Consider the following 16,065-nt stretch of genomic DNA (forward strand, 5'->3'; position numbering starts at 1 on the left):
GTTGAATCTATTAGGTGAGAAAACTGAGTCTCAGAAGAGTGAAGTACTACTTTGTTCAACCTCACAAAGCATGGCCAATATGGGCTATGAATCCTAATCACATTCAACTCCCAAAATTAAAATAACTCTATGGCCTGACAGAATATATAAAAGAAATACAAAGTCCAATTTTATTTAGAAAAAAATTTTGATTAAGAAGTTAGTTTAAGCCCTGACCAGTTTGGCTCAGTGGCTAGAGCGTCGGCCTGTGGACTAAAGAGTCCCAGGTTCGATTCCGGTCAGGGGCATGTACCTTGGTTGCGGGCACATCCCCAGTGGGGGGTGTGCACAAGGCAGCTGATCGATGTTTCTCTCTCATGGATGTTTCTAAATCTCTAGCCCTCTCCCTTCCTCTCTGTAAAAAATCAATAAAATATATTTTTTTAAAAAGAAGAAAAAAGCCCTAACTGGTTTGGCTCGGTGGATGGAGCGTCGGCCTGCGGACTGAAAGGTCCCAGGTTCGATTCCGGTCAAGGGCATGTGCCTTGGTTGCGGGCACATCCCCAGTGGGAGGTGTGCAGGAGGCAGCTGATCGATGTTTCTAACTCTCTATCCCTCTCCCTTTCTCTCTGTAAAAAATCAATAAAATATTTTTTTTAAAAAAAAAAAGAAGAAGAAAAAAAAGAAGTTAGTTTGAGCCCTAACTGGTTTGGCTCAGTGGATAGAGTGTCGGCCTGAAAACTGAAGGGTCCAGGGTTCGATTCCAGCCAAAGGCACATGCCTGGATTGTGGGCTCAATCCGCAGTGGGAGGAGTGCAGGAGGCAGAAGATCAATGATTCTCTCTCATCATTGATGTTTCTATCTCTCTCTCCCTCTCCCTTTCTCTCTGAAATCAGTAAAACTATATTAAAAAAATAATAATAAAATAAAAATAAGTTAAAGCCATAGCCGGTTTTGCCAAGTGGTTAGAACATCAGCCCTCGGACTAAAGGGTTGTGGGTCTAGCCAAGGGCACGTACCTCCTTTGCACGCTTGATCTCCGGCCTCTCACATTGATGTTTCTCTCTCTCTCTCTCCCCCTCCCTTCCACTCTCTCTAAAAGTCAATGGAAAAAATATTCTCAGGTTAGAATTAACTAGAAAAAGAAGTTAGTTTGAAAAAAAATGTACAGGGGGCTGTAAAATACATCCCAGATATGGAACTCCCCCATTGATGCAAGATTTAAGACTCTTATATAAGGGCACATCTTCTTAAGTAGAATATCATAAAAACATATAGCCTTTAGTTCTTTTCTCAGTCTCGAATCTCTGATTAATAAATCACTGTACTGTAGTTCTGTATTTTCAATCCAGTAACCCTGACTCGCTTAGATGGAAAGGCTGTCTCCTTACCTGGGTGACACTACAGTTCCAGAAGAAAAAGATGTGAGCAATAAGATAAGGCATACTAAACTCAAGATACTAATACTTTTGTCCTAGCTGGTTTAGCTCAGTGGATAGAGCACTGGCATGTGGGCTGAAGGGTCCTAGGTTCAATTCCAGGTCAGGGCACATGCCTGGGTTGCAGGCTCGATCCCCAGTAGGGGGTGTACAGGAGGCAGCTGATCAATGATTCTTTCTCATCATTGATGTTTCTATCTCTCTTTCCCTCTCCCTTCCTCTCTGAAACCAATTCTATCTAATAAGAGTAATATGCAAATTAACCATCACTCTGCAACAAAGATGGCGACACCCATAGCGGCCAGGGCAGGATGCTGGCGGTGTCGTCCCAGCAACGTGAGCCCAGAAGGCATCACCTCGGCGACCCACAAGCAGGCAAGCACAGCCCGCAGGCAGCACCCAGCAGGGCCTGCTTGCCCATTGCAGTGGTGTGGAGCAGGCAGGCCCCGCAGAGAGCAGAGAACCATGGGGAGCGGGCCCAAGCCGTCAGTAGGACATCCCCTGAGGGCTCCCGGATTGGAGAGGGTGCAGGTTGGGCTGAGGGACCCCGCACCCCGTGCATGAATTTCATGCACCGGGCCTCTAGTAAAAATATATTTTTAAAAAAGATGCTAATACTTTTGAGTTAAGTTTAGGACATGTGTCTTTTAAAAGTTGATCATTCAGCCCTAACTGGTTTGGCTCAGTGGACAGAGCATCATCGGCCTGTGGACTCAAGGGTCCCCGGTTCGATTCCTGTCAAGGGCATGTACCTTGGTTGCGGGCACATCCCCAGTGGGGAGTGTGCAGGAGGCAGCTGATCGATGTTTCTCTCTCATCTATGTTTCTAACTCTCTATCGCACTCCCTTCCGCTCTGTAAAAAATCAATAAAATATATTTTTTTAAAAAGTTGATCAGATTTGGCTAATGAAAAGCACTTGAGTCTTAAAAGAACCTGCTTTGCTACATTAAGTTTAATTTTTTAATACTGCTCAAGTACTTAAGGAGATTCTGTTTGTTAAAGTGGTAACTCTGACCTGTCAAGAAAGTTGTGCTTGACAGACTGAATGTATAAATGTTTGTTTGTTTTTTCAGTTTATTTTTTATTTCAAGAAAAACGATGTTATGTGGGTACCTTCCTCAGTTTGATGCTCTCTGCTGGAGATCCCAACTTCGGGATTAGATCTGAGTTCTCAGTGGCACCCTCCCACAGGACTTCAGTTGCCATCTGTGGGTGTCTGGCCAGCTCTTTTGCGCCTCTGCCCCTCCTACCAGTCTCTACGCGGTCTCCTTTGGTCTTTGAGTATCAGGGTTCTCTCCTGTGACTTTTCCACTGATTATTCAGGAAGCGTTTCCATATTTCAGTTGTAATTCCATCTTGTTCCTGGGAGTATGTCCGTGCAGAATCCTCCTACTCTGCCGCCATTTTTAATCTCCCAGATGTAGGTTTTTAAACAAAATTCAGGTCCTGGTCCTGATCTGTCTCCCTGTAATGTCTTGCTCTCTGAAATTCTATAAACGTATTTTTATTTTTTTTAAATATATTTTATTGATTTTTTACAGAGAGGAAGGGAGAGGGATAGAGAGTTAGAAACATCGATGAGAGAGAAACATCGATCAGCTGCCTCCTGCACACCCACTATTGGGGATGTGCCCGCAACCAAGCTACATGCCCTTGACCGGAATCGAACCTGGGACCCCTGAGTCTGCAGGCTGATGCTCTATCCACTGAGCCAAATTGGTCAGGGCAAATCCTATAAATGTATTTTTAACACATTGCGTACTGCATAGAAATCTCTAAGACATACGCCAGGGACCGCACATTTTTGGGCAAACTGCATGTTATTTAAATCATCATAATGCACTTTAGGTGTTGTTTTTCAATAACATTTTTATTTACAAAAACAATTAAACAATTAAAGTTCCTACTACTTTTTTAACGTATGGTACTGCGTAAAACATTTTCCTCTATGAAGAGTTACCAAACAAAATTTACATAAGTACCTAGATTCGCTCCTTTTTCCATGGGCGTGAAAAACGAGAACACTCGTGAGGGGTCCTTAACAGATGGCGCGCGAAACACGAGAAAACTCCTGATCGGTACGAAATGTGTTAAATATCTAAGGAAATTTAATTCACTGACATAGGGTATGAAGAAATTTAATCGGTTAAGCCTAAATTAACATTAACTAAAGAGCAAGTGAAAGCTATTGTTCTTATTTCTATACAAAAATTACAATGCTTACAAGTACAATGACAAGGCTAAAAAAACCTAGGTTTTTAATTTATGACTTAAATGGAATATTTATTTGAAGCCCAAGTAATTTTAAATAGTTCTTTCCGTGCACAAAATCCCACTCAGACATTAAAAACACAGATAACCAAGCTGCTCTGTTAACCACTACTCGCTCTATAGCAGCCTTCATCGAAGTAGAACCTTTGAAACTAAGTTCAACTGAGTTAAGTATGAACTGTTTAAGCCATTTCTCCTACTAACAATGGAGAATCAGACTGAATGCCATATAACCCCTCACCGAAAGGTAAGAACACATCTCAATCTGCCTTAATACCCACCCCATTTGATAAAATTCTTGTACCCTCCTTTATTCTTAGTTGAAATGTAAAACTTAAGTAAGTCCTATATTGTATGCACCTGTACTATTTCTGAAAGGTTTCCAAATACTGTTCACAGTACCTGGGAATGCCTCTGGAAAGGGGAACTTGAAAGAGGAGGGAGAGAGAATTATCTTTTACTGTGCATGTTCAGTACTATTTATTTTAACATGTACATGTATTAATCATTTAAATGCATACATGACTTGCCTGGCCAGTGTGGCTCAATGGTTGAGTGTTGATCCATGAACCAGGAGGTCATGGTTTAATTCCTGGTCAGGGCACATGCCTGGGTTGTGGGCTCAATGCTCAGTAGGGGCGTGCAGGAGCAGCTGACAGATGATTCTCTCATCATTGATGTTTCCATCTCTCTCTCCCTCTCCCTTCCTCTCTGAAATTAATTAAAAAATATATATTTTTTAAAAGGACAAAGAATAACAAGTGTTGGCAAGGATGTGAAGAAACTGGCACCCTTGTGCAATGCTGCTGGGAAAATAAAATGGTGCCGTTGCTTTAGAAAATAGTTTGGCAGCTCCTCTAAAAATTTTAACTGCACAATTCCAATCCTAGATATACCCAAGAGAAATAAAAACATATGTCCACACAGACACTTGTACATGAATGTTCATAGCAGTATTATTCATAATAGCCAAAAAGTGGAAACAAGCCAAAAAGTCACTAATTGATGTCTGGATAAACAAAATGTGATGTCCATACAGTGGAATATTATATTATTCAGCTATAAAAAGGTAAAAAAGTACTGATACAGCTATAACATGGGAAAAAAAACCCAAAAACATTGTGCTAAATAAAAAAATCTAGTCACAAAAGCCACATATTGTATAATTCCACTTACATGAAATGTACAGAATAGGGGAACCCACAGAGACAGATTAGTGGTTGTCAGTGGCTGGGGAGAAAGTGGAATGGGAGTAAAGCTAATGGGTACAGAGTTTCTTCTTGGGGTGATGAAAATGGTCTGAAATTAGACAATGGTGATGATTGCACAACTCCATGAATGATCTAAAAACCACTGAACTGTATGTACATTTTAAAAGGATGAACTTCATGGTATGTAAATTATATCTCAATAAAGCTCTTTTTTTAAATTACAAAAAAATCTATGTCATAGCAAATTTCTTTATAAGAAAAAAGCAGTTACTTTTTCATTCACTGTTAAAATAATACCTTTACTTGAAGAGAAAGGATTAAGGATATTAATTTTTCAAGTAATATTTACTAGGTAGCGATTTATCACAGGAAAAGTTGGCTTTTTTTAATAAAAGAAAAATGTATAACATCAACAACTCTACTAGATAACCAATGAATGGTTACCTGCCTCAATAGTCCATGAAGAGGCAGTGAATAAATTTCATCTTTTTATTCAGCGAAAGCACTATGGACAATTATTCCATATAGCAATGCTATTAAGGCAGTCATTTATCATTAAGAATTTCTTCTCCAGCCCAGCTGGCATGGCTCAGTGGTTGAGCACTGACCTATGAACCAGGAGTCACAGTTCCATTCCCGGTGAGGGCACATGCCTGGGTTGCAGGCTCAATCCGCAGTGGGGGGCATGCAGGAAATAGCCGATCAATGATTCTCTCTCATCTTTGATGTTTCTCTCTCTCTCTCTCCCTCTCCCTTCCTCTCTGAAATCAATAAAAATACATATTTTTAAAAAATTTCTTCTCCAGTACAACTTTCCTCCAGTAGCTCACAAAACAATCGATTTTTCTTGGAATTATTAAAAGAGAATGTAGCCTGGCTGGTGTGGCTCAGTAACTGATCATCAACCTATGAACCAAGAGGTCACAGTTAGATTCTGGTCAGGGCAAATGCCCAGGTTGCAGGTTCAATCTCCAACAGGAGGCATGCAGGAGGCGGCTGATTGGTGATTCTCTCATTGATGTTTCTATATCTCTCCCTTCTTCTCTCTCTGAAATCAATAAAAACATATTTAAAAATAAAAGTAAATTGCCATTAAAAAGAGAATCTAGTGAATGCATGCTAAACACTTCTATACCAGTGGTTCTCAACCTTCCTAATGTCGTGACCCTTTAATACAGTTCCTCATGTTGTGGGGACCCCCAAACATAAAATTATTTTCGTTGCTACTTCATAAGTAATTTTGCTACTGTTATGAATCGTAATGTAAATATCTGATATGCAGGATGTATTTAGGCGACCCCTATGAAAGGGTCACGACCCACAGGTTGAGAACCGCTGTTCTATACTTTTATAACTATACTAGTGGCCCAGTGCACGAAATTTGTGCAGGGGCAGGGGGGGGGGGGGTGGCCTGTCCTTCAGACCAGCCTGCACCCTTTCCAATGTGGGATCCCTCTTGCAATCTGGGACCGCTGGTTCCTAACCGCTCACCTGCCTGCCTGCCTGATCGCCCCTAACTACTCTGCCTGCCGGCCTGCTCACCCACAACTGCCCCCCCCACCCCCCCGCCGCCAGTTTAATCACCCCCAACTGCTCCCACCCTGCCGGCCTGCTCACCCCCAACTGCCCCGCCCCCGCCCCCACCTGCCTGCCCACTCTGCCAGGGCTCTGGGACCAATGGCAGAGCAGAGGCAGGCGTTTCCCACCTGGCCTGGGCTCTGCCATTAATCCCCGCCTAGAGGGAGGCTCTACCTGCCCTGCCCACCCTACCAGGGCTCTGTGATCAATGCTGCTCAGAGGGAGGCCCTGCCCACCCGGCTGGGGCTCTGCGATGGGCACTCCTAGCACGGCTTTGTCCGGAAGGAGGTCCGGAAGGTCTCCCAGTCTAATTAGCATATAACCCTTTTATTAGTATAGAAGATAGCAAAACTCCCACACTGCAAAATTTGTTTTAATATTGTTCAAATCTTCAGCAACATTTTCTACTCATCTTACAGGAGTATTTGCTGACAAAGGAATGCATTATTTTCTAAGTATTATGTGTACATTTTTTTTTTAATGAGTCTTTTTTTGGTGGGGGGAAGGAGGGACAAGACAGAAAGAACCTGCCAAAATGGTATGTGCCTTTTTGCCCTTTGTAAAACAAACAAACAGCCCTAACCGGTTTGGCTCAGTGGATAGAGCATCAGCCTGCAGACTCAAGGGTCCCAGGATTGATTCCAGTCAAGGGCATATATCTTGGTTGTGGGCACATCCCCAGTGGGGAGTTTGCAGGAGGCAGCTGATCGATGTTTCTCTCTCATCGATGTTTCTAATTCTCTATCCCTCTCCCTTCCTCCCTGTAAAAAATCAATAAAATATATATTTAAAAAACAAACAAAAAAAACCCTCAGAATATATACTTCAATAATTAAGCTAGTAAAATTATGCACAGCATCTGACTGAATAGCCTATGAGTTTAAAAATCATTGGGAAAAAAATGTAGAGGTTCCTTTTATGCTCCAGATGCTTAGTTTTCAAATGTCCTAGTGCTAGTGATAGCCTAGTATTTTATTATTTAATATCTCAAGTTTCTACATACTCTCAAAGCAAGGTTCCTATTAATGACAGAGGATGTAAATCCATGTTTGTTTATTTTTTTAATATTTTTATTGATTTCAGAGAGGAAGGGAGAGGGAGAGATAGAAACATCAATGATGAGAGAATACTGATCAGATGTCTCCTGCACACCCCCTACTGGGAATCAAGCCCGCAACCCAGGCACGTGCCCTTGGCTAGAATCGAACCCAGGACCTTTCAGTCGCAGGCCGAGGCTCTATCCACTGAGCCAAACCAGCTAGGGCATTGTTTGTTTTTTAATTTTTTTTTAATTGATTTCAGAGAGGAGGGAAGAAGGAGGGAGAGAGAGAAACATCAATGATGAGAAGAATCATTGATCAGCTGCCTCCTTCATGCCCCACACTGGGGATCAAGCCCACAACCAGTTATATGCCCTGACCAGGAATCAAACCATGACCTCCTGGTTCATAGGTTGATGCTCAAACACTGAGCTATGAGGGCTGAGCTAAATCCCTGGTTTAAATAGGCTTCTCGATATTTCCAAAATAGTAAGAGCTGACTTATTTAATCTGATTTAACAATTCACCAAGAGTTCATAATAGGAGATGAATAATGATTAGCTCTGCCATTTTGTTTGTTTGTGCTCAAATTATTGGCATTTTCTTCAATCACTGATTTCTTTCCAGAAATAATTTTAAGCCACCTGTCCATTTTGTAAAGGTTTAATAAAAACTGCATCATATACACTGTTACCAGTATATTGCAATACACTAAAAGCAAATATATATGGCTCTGCATGCTCATTGCAGAACTCCCTTCTCTTCCTTTAGGACACCCAAAGTTCTGTAGTTAACATGGTGACACTGATTGACCTGTAGACCCAAGAAGATACCAGTGACAATCCTAAGCTTAATAAAAATTAAAAAATCGATTAAAAACAACAACAAATAAACATATCTTTGGGTGAAAGTTTAAAAAAAAAAAACACCTAGGGGTGAGCAGTTGCAACACTAATATTTTTAAAATATATTTTTATTTATTTCAGAGAGGAAGGGAGAGGGAGAGAGTGCTAGAAATATCGATGATGATAGAGAACCATTGATCAGCTGCCTTCTCTGCCTACTGGGGATCGAACCTGCAACTCAGGCATGTGTCCTGATTGAGAATCGAACCGTGATCTCCTGGATCATAGGTCAATGCTCAACCACCTGTCGGCTTGCATTGCTAATCTTTGTAAGTTCCCCATGTGAATTTATAGTACAGCCAGGGAAGAGAACTACTCCCCCTAGTCATCTTGATCAGTCAGCTTCCGGTGCTCACCAAACTCTCAATTAGGTCTTGCTAGTCCAAGTGTGATCCACCTACCAGTAGCCATCTGCCTCCCTGGTAGCTGGTTAGTCATGCAGAATCCAAAGTCCCAACCCCTTAGACCTACTGAATCAGGACTTGGCATTTTAACAAGATCCCAGATGTTTCATGTGAGCATTCAAGTTAGAGAAGCACTGCCCTAAGATACCAAAACCCCCTCCCAGCTCACGGCCTTTGTAAGTGATGTTCAACTACAAATGTTGTGTAACACCGAACTTCTCTAGCAATCACAAGGTATCCTATTCTTCCCCTTTGATCATATTTGTAATTACCATAAAGTGATTAATGCCTGTTCCTGTATTAGCCCTGTAAGGGCAGGCATCACATCTATGATACTCTGGAGTATTCCCAGCTCCTGGCACAAGATCTGCTATTTTTAATCAAACAGCACCTAGTCTTTTGTTTCACACCAATATGATCTTACCCTAAATTTCTACGCTACTTCTGTCCCATCAATAATGCCTTTCTTCTTTGCCGAAACCGGTTTGGCTCAGTGGACAGAGCATCGGCCTGCGGACTGAGGGGTCCCAGGTTCGATTCCGGTCAGGGGCATGTACCTGGGTTGCGGGCATATCCCCAGTGGGAGATGTGCAGGAGGCAGCTGATCGATGTTTCTCTCTCATCGATGTTTCTAACTCTCTATCTCTCTCCCTTCCTCTCTGTAAAAAATCAATAAAATATATTTTAAAAAAAAATAATGCCTTTCTTCAAAAAGAAGTTGCTTTTAGTTATATAACTCTTGGGTATGATATATATCACACTTTCAAAATCTAAAGAGCTACTGGTCTCTTTTTCTAAAGAAATATAAATTAAACATAATTCAAGGTACCTTACACTGTTTTTAAGTTAATAAAATCAAATATCAGTGTTTGTTTGTAATAGAACTGGAGACTGTCAGGACACATAAATTGCTGATGGTGTTATAAATTAATTCAGCCTTTCCAGACAGCAGTTTGGTACTGAAGCCATATCCTGAAGTCAGTGAACCCACTTTAGTGATAAAAGTCCAAGAAAATAATCCAAAAAACATTTTTGAACATGGATGCTCAGAAGTACCATTTTTAATAGTAAAAAGGAGAAAAGAATCAAAATAAAAAAGAATGCACAAACTACAGTTATCAATGCGTAGGATACTATTAAGTAAATATAAAATAGTTGATGCTATGCGAGAATACAAAAATAGCCTGGCTAGTCTTGCTGAGTGGTTGAGCACTGACCTATGAACCAGGAGGTCACAGTTCAATTCCAGGTCAGGGCACATGCCCAGGTGTTGATATCTCTCTCTCCCTCTCCCTTCTCTGAAATCAATAAAAAAATATTTTTTTAAAAAGAATATAAAAATATTCTGTATGTACTGATTAGAACTATAAAAAAAAGCTATGCCTCTACAATGACACAAATGGATATGAATTTAGAGTAAGGTTTAACATTTAATGGATTCTCTTTTCTACAATAGAGTAAGGTTTAACATTTAATGGATTCTCTTTTCTACAAAGAATATATTAAGGCAAATTTTCTTTTTTAAAATATATTTTATTGATTTTTTACAGAGAGGAAGGGAGAGAGATAGAGAGTCAGAAACATCGATGAGAGAGACATCGATCAGCTGCCTCCTGCACATCTCCCACCGGGGATGTGCCCGCAACCCAGGTACATGCCCCCGACCGGAATCGAACCTGGGACCCCTCAGTCCGCAAGCCGACGCTCTATCCACTGAGCCAAACCGGTTTCGGCTATTAAGGCAAATTTTAACGTTGGGTTATTGTAGGTTTACTGGTCAGTTTTATCAAGTTAGAGTTATAGCTATTTTTGTTGTACTTAGACTCACTGAAAGAAAACATTTCTTAAAAAAAAAAACAAAAACCATTTCTTCAGTTTTGGCATTTGAGGACATTTATTAGGTACTGAACTAGAAATAAAAGACAAGATTCTAAATTTGGCCAGCTTCCTGCTTATACCTCAAACTTCACTTCACCTGTATCTCATTTTTTCCACATGAAGGTGGAGAAAAATAATGCAACAATGATTACAAATAGACTCTAAGCACCTCCAATAAAAGGTGTTGGGCAAATACAAATATCAGAGCTGCTTAAAAAAACAACCACCACCCACACTGTCTTACACAAGTCTCTTTATCTTTCTGAGCCTCAATGTCTCCCCCTGTAAATTGACAGAAATGTTAGGATCATGTGGGGAGGGGGTGCATATTCTGATGAAGATCCACTGAGTCCCATTCACATTTGGGGGAGAGAGGATAAATTAATACAACCCCTTAGAAGGGGTGATTTGGCTATATGCCTAAAAATTCTAAATGCACATGAATTGCCCTGGCCTGTGTGGCTCAGTTGGTTGGGCGTTGTCCCAAGCACCAAAAGGCTGCTGGTTTAATTTCAGGTCGGGACACAGGCCAGATTTGTAGGTTTGATCCCCAAGCGGGGAGTGTTCCCTAATGGGGGTCATGCAAGAAGCGGCCGTTGGATGTACTACCCTCCCTTTGATCTTTCTCTCTCTCTCTCTTTCTCCCCCTCTCCCTTCCTCTCTCTTAAAAAGTCAACAAAATTTCTTTTTTTTAAAATGCACATGTATCCTTTGAGCTAGTAATTCCACTCTCAGAAATATATTGTTCACATAATTTTATACATGAGCACATAAAGTATGTATAAGGACATTCACTGTATCACAGTTTTACAGAAACTGTAATACAGAAAAACTGTTTTACAGAAAAACGTGGAAACAACTTACATAGGGGAAGAGTATGGGTAAGCAGACACATGTTTATAAAGGAACAGTGTCTATGTAAGGCCACAAAACTGGAAACTTCAGCCATCTCTGGGGAAGTCAGGGTATGAGGGAGACTTATTTTTCTCTATGCCCTCTTGTATACTGTTGGAATTTTTTCTTATATGTATTTATTATCTTAAAACTGGGCAGGATTCTCTATAGGCCTCATCTGAGTCTAAAAGGCTGTGATTCTGCCTCTGTAGAGCCTGGCCATTGCAGGGGTAACAACACCTGGCCCCACAATACCCCAAATGACCTTTCTAAAGCCCAGTCAGCCCAAGTCCCTGACTTCTTTTAAATCCTCCAGTGGCTTTCCTCTGGCCAAACTTTAACACAGCACATATAGCCCTCAAGCTCACCCTGCTCTCATCTTCCACCCTTCTTCCTACCCAGTCCAACTATGTTTAACCCCTCCAGACTCCCCAAGGACAGTGGGTTCCTTCCACCTCCAAACCCACTTGCGCTGTTCCCTCTTTCCTGTATCCTGTCCACCATACACAAACTCCTATGCGTCCTTCATGACCACAGGCCCCCTCTCAGTAAAGCTTTCTTGAACCACCTACGGAGGCAATGCCTTCTACACAGCCTGGCAGATGCTCTGGAACTAGACTGCCAAGATCAAATCCTGCTTATTCTCTCATCTGCCCACTGTACAGTCTGTTTCCACCCTTGTCAAATAGGAATAAGCCCCTACATGACTGTTGAAAGCATTAAATAATTCATGGAAATTTATTACATAGCTTGTCACAAAGCAAATAAAAGGAAATAGTTGTTATTATTACACTTTCATACCACCTGTGATGTATTTGTATTCATCTGTCCTGCATTAGACTCTGAGCTCCTCAAAGGTTAAGACTGGATCTCCTGCCCAGCCGGCGCGGCTCAGTGGTTGAGCGTCGACCTATGAATCAGGAGTTCTCGGTTCAATTCCCGGTCAGGGCACATGCCCGGGTTGCAGGCTCGATCCCCGTGTGGGGCGTGCAAGAGGCGGCCGATCAATGATTCTCTCATCACTGATGTTTCTCTCTCTCTCTCCCTCTTCCTTCCTCTCTGAAATCAATAAAAATATATTTTTTTAAAAAAAATTGGATCTCCTCACTTTTAATTTGTATCCCAAGCACTTCCCCTAACAAATAGAAGGCACATGAATGTACTTAGGTCAGAGGATTGGCTTTTCTGGTTCTGAATTTCACCCAGATGGTAAATAAGCAGCTAAAAGGTCCCAGTAAACAGCCTCCTGGATCCGGTATGCCTAGGAGCAGCGGTCGCCAACCGGTGGTCCGAAAGGTTGGCGACCGCTGCCTTAGAGTGCACGTATCGGGCAGACCACTTCAGGAAGGCAGAGGTGAAGACTCCGTGAGGCTTTCGGCCTTTCAGAGACAGTCAAGCAAGCCTGGATGCCAGTGGGGTATGAGACCTGACAGCTCCTGCCTGCTAACTACTAATGGGGGGTGGGGGGGAGCTGACTGGGATGAAAATGGGAAGATGGAGAATCAGAGATCCCAAAAGTCCTAGGCAGGCACTCCAAGAAAGCCTTCAGGAAACAGTCAACAAAGATTCTTTTGGGAAGTGAGTGCCTGGAAGTAAACAGAGCCAAGATATAAGGGGAAAGAGATGGGACAGGACCTACAAGCCAATTGAGAGGAAAATTCTCTGAGCATGGGAGGTGAAAAGGTGGACGCGGCACAGCTCCTGCCCTCACGAAGCTGCTCCAGTGAAAAGGACTTTAAAGGAAAAGACCGCGCTGACCAGGTAGGTAAAAGCAAGAGGCTCACACGAGCATCGGCATCCAGACACGTGAAAAGGCGGACGAGCAGCTCTGAATGGCTAGGGAGGGGGCCCTGGGGAAGGAGCGTCCGAGAATCCAGCCAAGACTAAAAGAATACGCGGAGGCCACGCTGCCGAGGGCCTTGTACGACTTGATAAGACATTTCAGGCTGCGCTCATCCCACGGGAAAAGGAGAGTGAGGGAATTTCTAAGTAAACAAGTGACAGCATCAGCTCTGTGTTTTTTGAAGGAGTGGCCAGGCAGGAAGATGTTCGCCCATGTTCCCTGTCACGCCTCTCCCCGCCCACCATCTTCTGGTTCCCCGGCTGCCTCCAGAGCAAGCAGGTGGCAAATGAGGGGGCCTCTGGGGAGATGTGACGGTTCTAGAGCAGGAATCCCCACCCTAGCCCGGGCAAAGGCTCCTGAAGGCATTCGCCCTGCCCAGGGAGGTTCGGAACGTTCTTTTCCTGCCTTACAAACAACCTGACCTCAAACACACACACACACACACACACACACAATCCCTTCCACACTGGGCTCAGCTCTGGCATTATTATTTTTATCTTCAGGAAATACAACTAGGACCTAATTTAAAAACAACAACACGATCTTCTCTATTTTATTCTACCAAAAGTCAACAGGGAGGGGGGAATCTGCATTCCCAATTGGCTTATTCTGAATTCTGGGCAGCTCTGAGCCCCAATTCCCCTTCCTCGGCGGCCTCAACAGTTGGGATGGGCCGAATAAAGGGAGGCCCGGGAGAGGGGCCTGGGGGCCTTTCGGGGGAAGAAAAGTTGGTCTCTGCAAGAGCAAATTTTCTCATGCGCGGCGTTTCCCTCTTTTAAATGGACCTGAGCAAATTCTGCTCTCGCCGTTCCAAGTTTCTTCTTTCAGAATAAACTATGGCAGCCCTGGTCCGCATGCAAAGTTCCTGGGCGCTCGACAGGGTCAGCGTCCTGTCCCGCACGTTTCCGGGGACCCCCCGCCCTCGTCCCCGGACAGCGCGAGGATGTGAGAGCCGACTGGGTTCTAGACACCCGAAGGGTTCTTCCTCCCGGATAAAAAGGGGTTGGGGCTCCGCCAGCGACCCCTCCCACCCGTGCCCCGGAGCCAGCCTCTCCCCGCCCCGCCACTTCCAAAGCCGCCGGAGCTGTGGCGGCCGCGAGCACTCACCGAGTCCGGCGCTGGGCGGGACCGCTGGGGACGAGGACCGCGGCTCCGCCTCGGCTGCGCGGCGGCGTCTCGGCCCGCCACACGCCTTCAGGGCCGCCGCCCGGCCCGCGGCTTGGAGCCCCGCGGCGGCGGCGGCGGCCTCGCCTCCATGGCGAGGAGAAGTGGCTGAGGGGCGACTAGGGCGGGCGGCGGTGATAGCTGCAGGGGCCCCGGGTCCGGGCTGGATCGCGCGCGCGCGTCTCTGTCAGCGCCGCACTCCCCGCGGCCTCGCTCCCGAGCCGGCCTCGGCTGTAAGGCGCCTCCTTATTGGCCATTCAGAGGCGGGCGCCGATTGGTCCGCGCCGAAAGGGCGTCTCCCGGCGTCCCGGGTCCCGCCCGCGTGCGCCTCCGAGCGCCTGCTCACTGCCGCGGCCGCAGAGCTGGTTCCGTCTCGCGCACCGCGCTGGAGGTGTGCGCCCGTCGAAGCCCTTGTCCTCGAGGGAGCAGGACCCCGGGAGCACCGGCCACCGGTGCACCCACGCCTTCCGCCTCTCTACAGTCCCAGCCCCTTAGACGTGGGCCTCCCTCCCGGTGTTCAGATGCGAAAACTGAGACCAGATACAAGTTACACCAAAGCCTAGCGACGAGGGCGGCCTGGGACTCAAATGCCGCCTTTCCACTCCTCCCTCCAACCGTGTTCCATCCGGACTTTTTGTTTCCTAATTGCTGCAAGGTATTTAAAGGAAGAAGCCTCTCACTGGGGAGAGGAACTGCAGAGCCCCGAGAACGGGTCTGGCACTGTGGGTGTCGTCTACATCAAGTCGGCCCGCGCCATCCCCACCCGAGCCCCAGGGAAATAGCCTTCGCTTCCGGATGCACCTACCGGGGCCTGGCTCGCCACGGAGCCGGGTAGAAACCCAACACAGGGTGCTCTGCGGTGGGGTGTTGTTTCCGATAGGCCCGGCGGGGGAGAGGAGGGAGGTTCAAAGCGTAGGGAGGACCTGAAGATGCGTCCCCGTCGTCGCCCCCCCCGCCCCCCCCGGACTGGGACCGGGTTGGGGGCGCGTAGCTCCTCGCCAGTGCTCCCTGTCCCAGTGTGGCGCCCCAAAGCCGGCCGGCCGTTTGTCCAGTAGGAGCGGGCTCCCACGCTGCAGGCCGTGGGCGTCAGGGGCTAAAGGCCAATTGGAGTCGTGGCGGGTGGGGGGTGAGACCATTCGGCGTCCCTCCGACACACCGGGACCCACACCCGGAGAGTGGAGACAGATGGCACAGCAGTGTGCGAGCAGAGCGTGGCAATGACCCTTCACCCGAGACCAGGAGTCTGCGCGACCGGGGGTGGGATGCAGCGGCCCTTTCCTCCTGGACCCTGAACCCTCCCTCCCACCGCCTGGGAAAGCGTCTGCGGCCAGTGTCAGTTCTTCCTGGCGGGGCGAGTGCGGTGGGGACATTTTGGTGCAGAAGGAGGCCACAGCAGTTGCCATTTTCACGGGGTTGGTGCCCCTACCATGTTCAGTCTCCACCACCACCGCCAGCA

The 16,065-nt window shown here is 45.5% G+C and overlaps 1 protein-coding gene across 5 annotated transcripts in view; it reads right to left on the minus strand.

Annotated features, from left to right (window-relative positions):
• Positions 1-14,844, minus strand: part of PTPRA (protein tyrosine phosphatase receptor type A) — a 131,382-nt gene extending 116,538 nt beyond the window's left edge. For 2 of the 5 annotated variants that reach the window (XM_081096823.1, XM_081096821.1), the window contains exon 1: positions 14,553-14,836. The gene's annotated coding sequence lies outside the window, so the exon portion shown is untranslated. Of the gene's footprint in view, positions 1-14,552 lie in introns of all 5 variants that reach the window. The other 3 variants (XM_081096822.1, XM_081096824.1, XM_081096820.1) reach the window with 3 other exon arrangements.
• Positions 14,845-16,065: the final 1,221 nt, after the last annotated feature.

Source organism: Myotis nattereri, assembly GCF_964212035.1.
Source record: "Myotis nattereri genome assembly, chromosome: 8".
Taxonomy (NCBI): domain Eukaryota; kingdom Metazoa; phylum Chordata; class Mammalia; order Chiroptera; family Vespertilionidae; genus Myotis; species Myotis nattereri.